This window comes from Bison bison, unplaced genomic scaffold, assembly GCF_000754665.1.
Source record: "Bison bison bison isolate TAMUID 2011002044 unplaced genomic scaffold, Bison_UMD1.0 scf7180017864064, whole genome shotgun sequence".
Taxonomy (NCBI): Eukaryota; Metazoa; Chordata; class Mammalia; order Artiodactyla; family Bovidae; genus Bison; species Bison bison.
Window position 1 is genome coordinate 4,220,341 of NW_011494636.1, and position 7,194 is coordinate 4,227,534.

Consider the following 7,194-nt stretch of genomic DNA (forward strand, 5'->3'; position numbering starts at 1 on the left):
GCTGGCATATTGAGTGCAGCACTTTCACAGCGTCATCTTTTAGGATTTGAAATAGCTCAACTGGAATTTCATCACCTCCACTAGCTTTTTTCCTAGTGAGACTTCCTAAGGCCCACTTGACTTCACATTCCAGGATATCTGGCTCTAGGTGAGTGATCACACCATTGTGATTATCTGGGCCATCTCTATGTTTGCTCTATTTTGTAATTTCATGATAGGTTATCTTCTCATATTTTTTTACTGTGTCTCATAATTTTTGATTGAATGCAAGACACTCTGAGTGGAAGTATAGTAGATTGTAAGGTAAAAAACATTTACTCTCTGAAAAATGTGTTCCTTTTCTTCTGAGAGGTTATGAAATGATCAAATTAGTCCGTATTTGAATTAAGTCCAGATTTTGTGAGTGCTTTAAGTATGTTCACAGAAACATAGGCTTCACATTTTCCCAGTTGTCATCTGATGCCGCTTTACTATAAAGCATGGAGTGCCAAATGTGTACCTCAGTTCACAAAATTTAGCAAGTCTTCACCAAAAGGTAGTCCTGTCTCAAAGGTCTTTCTTTTTCTCCAGAATTAGACTGCTATTGCTTCACCTATGGCAACCCATGGGCTTCCCAGGTGGCGCTAGTGGTAAAGAACCCACCTGCCAATGAAGGAGATGTAAGAGATGTGGGTTCAGTCCCTGGGTTGCAAAGATCCCCTGGAGGAGGGCATGACAACCCACTCCAGTATTCTTACCTGGAGGATCCCATAGACAGAGGAGTCTGGTGGGCTATAGTCCATGGGGTTGCAAAGAGCTGGACAAGACTGAAGCGACTGACCACACAAAGGCAACCCAGAAGGGTGTTCTCAGTTCTGCTGCTTTTCCCTTAGCTTTAGGGAAACTTGGGTACTTGTGTTTTCATAATGGAGTCTCACTCAATGCTCCTTTACTTCCCTTAGAATCACACTGCTGTTGCCTAGTGTTTGGTGCAAGACTTAAGAGTGTGTGTGTGTAGAGTTAGTGGGGAGGCAGAAAGGATTTCACTTGGTTTTCCATCTCTGCCCTTGACTCAAGCAGCTTCTGCTTGCATGGGTTTCAGAGGAAACTCTCTGGTCTCCTTTCTTCTTCAGCATCAGACAGCTGCTATCTCGTACATAGTGCAGGGGCCAGAGCACAGAGCAATTCTCTCAGTCTTTCTGCTCTGTCCTCAGTCTTAGGGGTGCCATGCATGTGTGTGATTTAGCAGATGACTCTTTCAATTCTCCAGGCCTGCTCTCAGGCTTTTTCATGAGCTCTCAGTTAAGGACTATGGAAAGAACTCAACTGTGAACTTATTTCACAGTTGATGGATGTTTCAGACTCTCCTCCTGCCTGGGACTCTCAGGATTCTCTACTATCATGCCAGCCCACACGTAGCCTTTTAATATTTATTAAGATTTCAACTCTTTTCTTTTCACCCATGGCTGGGTTGATGTCCTTCTCTTTCTGCTGGTCTGTCAAAGGAGACACAGTAGTGAGTGCTGTCTCTCCCGAGAAGAGCTTGTCAGTCTTCTGATTCTAGTTCATTAAATTACCTTGTGATATCAGATTGAAGCCATTACTTAGTTAACATATTATCATTTACATTTTAGCTCAACCTTCATTTTGTAATCAAGATCTTCTATTTTCTAGACCATAAAATACCCTTACTTTTCCTTCCCACAGAGTTTTGCTCCTCTTCGTTGTTAATGCATGCATGCGTGCTAAGTTGATTCAGTCACGTCCAACTCTTTGTGACTCTATGGACTGTAGTCAGCCAGGCTCCTCTGTCCATAGGATTCTCCAGGCAAGATTCCTGGAGTGGGTTACCATGCCCTTTTCCAAGGTATCTTCCCAACCCAGGGATTGAACCTGTGTCTCTTAGGTCTCCTGCACTGGCAAGCATGTTCTTTACCAATAGCACCACCTGGGAAGCCCTTCTTGTTAATAGTTATTATATATTATTTTACTTCTAAAATGTCTGCAGCATTCTTGAAGGCAGATATTATGCCTGTCTTAACTCATTCTTATATATCCCAAACCCTAGTAAAGAGTCTGATATTTGTAGATACTCAATAAAGTATTAGTAGAACTGAATTCTCACTTGATTTCCTGTGAGATATTTTGAGTTCCTGACTGAATGATAGAGGAAGGGAGATCATTTCTTTCTGGATTTGAACATCATCTGTATCCTCATTGATCCTCTAACTGTTTGAATGATCATTTCTTTTTATTCCCAACATTGCTGGGAAGGGCATATATGTCTTTGAAGTTAGGACTATGGTTGCTGGCATCATCTAGCCTGTGTTGTGTCCCATCTCTTTCCCCAGCAGATAAATGACCTTGGGCAAACTACTTAATGGCTCAGAATCTCACTTTCCTCATTAATAAATGTCACCCATCTCATTGAGTTGATATAAGAATTAATTGAATTAATGTGTATAAAGATCTAGCACCTAGTACATACTCATAAGTAGTTAAGTATTGTTTTCACCACTGTCTTGTTCTTTTTTGTTGTTGTTTTTCCAAGAAGGGATGAGAATTACCACCCATTAAAAGGACTCTCTAAGAAGGAATAAGCAATTATGTGTATTTCCTTCCGCTAGAGTCAGTATATCATTAAATTGCTTCTTTTATTCCTTCTCTTCTTTCCTTTTTTTAGACTTATCTTAATTAACGTGTTCAGGGGTTATTGAATACAAGAGTAAAACAAAGTCAAGAAAGAATCGCTAATGTCAGCTATGAGTATATCAATATTAATCTACTGAAATCTAATCAGGCAAGAACAATTTTATCCACTTTGAGGTGGTACTGATATTTAGAAAGATTGTGCACTATCCAGAGGCTTAAGAATCCTTTGCTTTATAAAATTTCAACACAAAGTTAGGTTTATAGACACAGTGCGAACCCTGAGAGTTAAACCTCCTAACTCTAAAGAAAACTCAGGAAATTCCTCTGAAAGTGGAAGTCCTGCTATGACATTTCCAGATCTTTCTTTGGACTTTTTTCTTCCTCTGAAAGTTTCTCCCCTGACTATGGAGAGGGGGTGGAGGGACTCAAAGAGCAACTCTGTCTGCATCTGTCTAGGTCTAAGGGTGTCCTATTGTGCTTTGTTCATTCTATTCTTAATTTCTGCATTGTCAGCACCTGATCTAACTTGTCCAGTCATCTGGTTTAGCTGCACAAGCCTGATTTGGCCACTAACCACTCATAAGAAGTAGCCAACCAATACTGGCACAGTAACACCGCAGTCAGGAGAAAAGTCTGGAACATATGGCAGCATTAATCAGAAATAGTGTCATGAGTTCTTAACCAAATCCTGAATCAGACGGGGCAACCAAAGAATCAAGTTCGGGTTACTAGGTTGGCCTGAGAAATAGATTAGCATGAAGGAAGTGACAGATGCAGCAAACTGGAAGAAAATCAAGAATGCAGAAAATCATATCAGTTTTCCAAGCCAAAGTTAGGAACATTAATGATAAGAGCAGAGTTCTTAAGGTAAGAAGAGGACCACAGAAAAATCAGAAAATGGGACAAATGAGGTGAATTGTTAAGCCAAGTTCAGAAAACTGTAGGTCAACTTCAAGGAGGATGAAAATCTGTTGATTCAGGTTTCCAGCCAAGGTCTGTATAGAGTCAAGGAGGTAGGTCATTGGTAAAACTATCATTACCTCCAAACCTTAAATACTTGATTATACCTCCAGGTAACCTTGTCTGTCCCTTATCCTATCTTGTTTCAAACTTGCCAGCTTTCCTAGTGACTTAGTAAAGAATCTGCCTGCAATGCAGGAGACCTAAGTTCGATCCCCAGGTCAGGAAGATCCCCTCAAGAAGGAAATGGCAACCCACTCCAGTATTCTTGCCTGGAAAATCCCATGGACAGAGGAACCTGGTGGGCTATAGTCTGTAGGGTTGCCAGGGTCGGACACGACTTAGTGACTTAACTACCATCACATTTCCCTGAAACTTCATGGGAAAGGAAAGGAAATAAGGTCATCAAGCACCTGCCCAAATTTGCTGTACTAATCCCCTCCCCAGTCCTAAGTATATTTTTTGCACTGATGAACCACAAACCTGACCTGTATAGCCTTTGAGTTTTTGCACCACCTTAGACCCTGAGAGCTGATGGATCATGATGACAGATAGTGGTGCTCATTACATGGAGAAGGCAATGGCACCCCACTCCAGTACTCTTGCCTGGGAAATCCCATGGACGGAGGAGCCTGGTAGGCTGCAGTCCATGGGGTCGAGAAGAGTCGGACATGACTGAGCAACTTCACTTTGACTTTTCACTTTCATGCATTGGAGAAGGAAATGGAAACCCACTCCAGTGTTCTTGCCTGGAGAATCCCAGGGATGGGGAGCCTGGTGGGCTGCCGTCTACGAAGTCGCACAGAGCCAGACATGACTGAAGCGACTTGGCGGCAGCAGCAGTAGCAGGTGCTCATTAAAGGTTAATTGGTCCCCAGCCTCAGCCCAACTGAGTTTTTATTCTTGTTCCCCCAAGTTACTTTTTAAGCTATTTTTCTGCATTTACCAGCTTATTTCTAAATACCATGCTTCTCTTCTATTTCTTGGTATTTTCCAGTTTTAGATATTATGTACTGACGCACTCGTAGTGAAAAATGAACATTTAGGTTTCTTACACACCTGCCTCTCATCCCCACTTCACTTCTACATTTTCAAACCATTAAATCATAATTTTTGTTAAAACCATATTCAGTATTATGAATAATATTCATAGCTGTGCTATGCAGTTATAGTATGCATGTGTGCTTAGTCATGTCTGACTCTTTGCAACCCTATGAACTATAGCCTACCAGGCTCCTATGCCCATGGGATTTTCCAAGCAATAATATTGAAGTGGGTTGCCATTTTCCCCTTTAGGGGATCTTTCTGACCCAGGGATTGAACCTGTGTCTCTTATATCTCCTGCATGGCAGAGTCTTTACTGTTGAGCCACTGGGGAAGCCTATGGAGTTATAGTAACTTACACTTTTTATTCTTTTATAACTTTGATTTTCTCTGGAATCAATATTAAAAACTTTCTTTTCTAGTTCCTTAGAGTTTTGTGTACCTATTACATATTTCTTCCTACACTCTGTTGGTCTCTTCCTACTACATCCAATATATCAGGTAAGGCATTTATTTCCTCCCAGAGACCTCTAATGTCTTGCTCTAAACTGGTTAGTGATTATCTAGAACTACAGCATACTGCTGTTCTGGAGGTTTCTTTCACTAGAACCCTGAGGTTTTCTTTTTTTCAGATCATGTATTCCTTATTTTCCTTGATCCTGTAGATTCAAAATACTTCATGCCCCATTGCTCTTTTTTTTTTTTGTCAATAATCACGTTCTGCCCATTAATTTTTATAACATAAACTTTGAGCTTCAGGGGTCTGCTAATTTCTTTTTTTCTTAGTATTAATAGAATTTCAATTTTTAACCTTAAAAATTTCAGGTCTTCCTAACAGTGAAAAAAACTGAGGAAAACCAAAAGGGGAAAATGCCCCCTCATTCTTCACATTTATGTAAAAGAGATAATCTCCATATCATAAAACTCACCCTGATAAAATGATGATCAGAGAAGTTTACAAAAATCTCAACTTTTATACTCTTGTCCAATCATAAGTATAAATTTGCTTACTATGTTATTCATTTAAAACTTCTTAGAAGCATTATTTGTAGAGAAAATCTTAAAGACATCCAGATAGAATTTATTACTGCGTCCTATTATATATACTATATTCCTTCCAATTTTTGACTTGAAATAAGATTCAAATAATAATAATATTCAGTAATATTACTCAAATAATATTCAAATGGACATGTCTTTTGGGGTGAAAATTATAAATACTTCTGAAGTTTATTTGTTGAGCTAGAAAAAGATCATAAATGAAAAAACATCCATGATACTGCTGTGTTCTTTACACAGTCAAAATTGTAAGAGTTTTATCTCATTTAGCATCAACAGTCTCATGGCTCCCTCTTGGTTTTACACTCTCATTTTGGTGTAGCACATTCTTTAGTATCTTCTTTTAGTAAATGGTACATGGGAGGTAATATTTAGTACTTTCTTTCATGTCAAAAAAATGTCATTGTTTTTCCTACATGTCATAATGGATAGTTTGGTGGAATATTCATATTTTAGAATTGAAATAATATTTTTTCACAATTTTGTAAATCTTCCTGTTATTGCTATGTAGCTGCCACTGCTACCATTCAGAAGTCTGATGATAGTCTGTGGTGTGGTGTGTGCATGCTCAGTCATGTTCAACTCTTTGTGGCCCCATGGACTGTCGACCATCAGGCTCCTCTGTCCATGGGATTTTTCAGGCAAGAACGCTGGAGTGAATTTCCATTTCCTCCTCCATGGGATCTTCCAGACCCAGAATCGAACTCACATCTCTGAATTGACAGGCAATTCTTTACCACTGAGCCACCTAGGAAGCCCTGATGATGGTCCGAGCCATCATCATCTCTGATCTGGCTATTGCAGAAACATCCTAAGTAGTCTCCCTGCTTCCAGTCTCGCCCTGCTATAGTACATTCTCAAAGTAGCATCAGGGTGATCCTTTTAAAAAAAGACGTCCTTTTGTCCCTCTTTCCTTCCCCCACTGTGTCCACAAGCCAGTTCTCTGTATCTGCATCTTCATTCCTTCCCTACAAATAGGCTCATCAATACCAATTTACATATATATGCTGCCATGTGTAAAAAAGATAGCTGGTGAGAAGTCGCTGTATAACACAAGGAACCCAGCCTGGTGCTCTGTGATGACCTAGGGTCAGGGAGGGAAGGAAGGTGGTGAGGGAGGTGATGTATGTATAATTATGACTGATTTGCATTGTTGTATGGTAGATACCAACACAACATTGTAAAGTTTGTAACACAGTAAATAAAAAAAATTATTTTTAAAATAAATTAAAAAAAGAAGTCCTATCATGAGACTCTTCTGTTCAAAACCTTACAATGTCTTCCGTCCTCACTCTGAGCACCGTCAGTGTCCTTCCAGGCCCTGTGTTCCCTGTTCTCATCTTTACTGTCCTCCTCCATGTTTACTCTGCTCCAGGCACGTTGGCCACCCACTTGCTATATAAACAGGCCACATACATGACCACTTTTGCTCTGGCTGCAGCTTGGCCAGGAAAGCTCTTCACCCAGACATCTGCAAGGCGGATGCCTTCACTTCCTTCA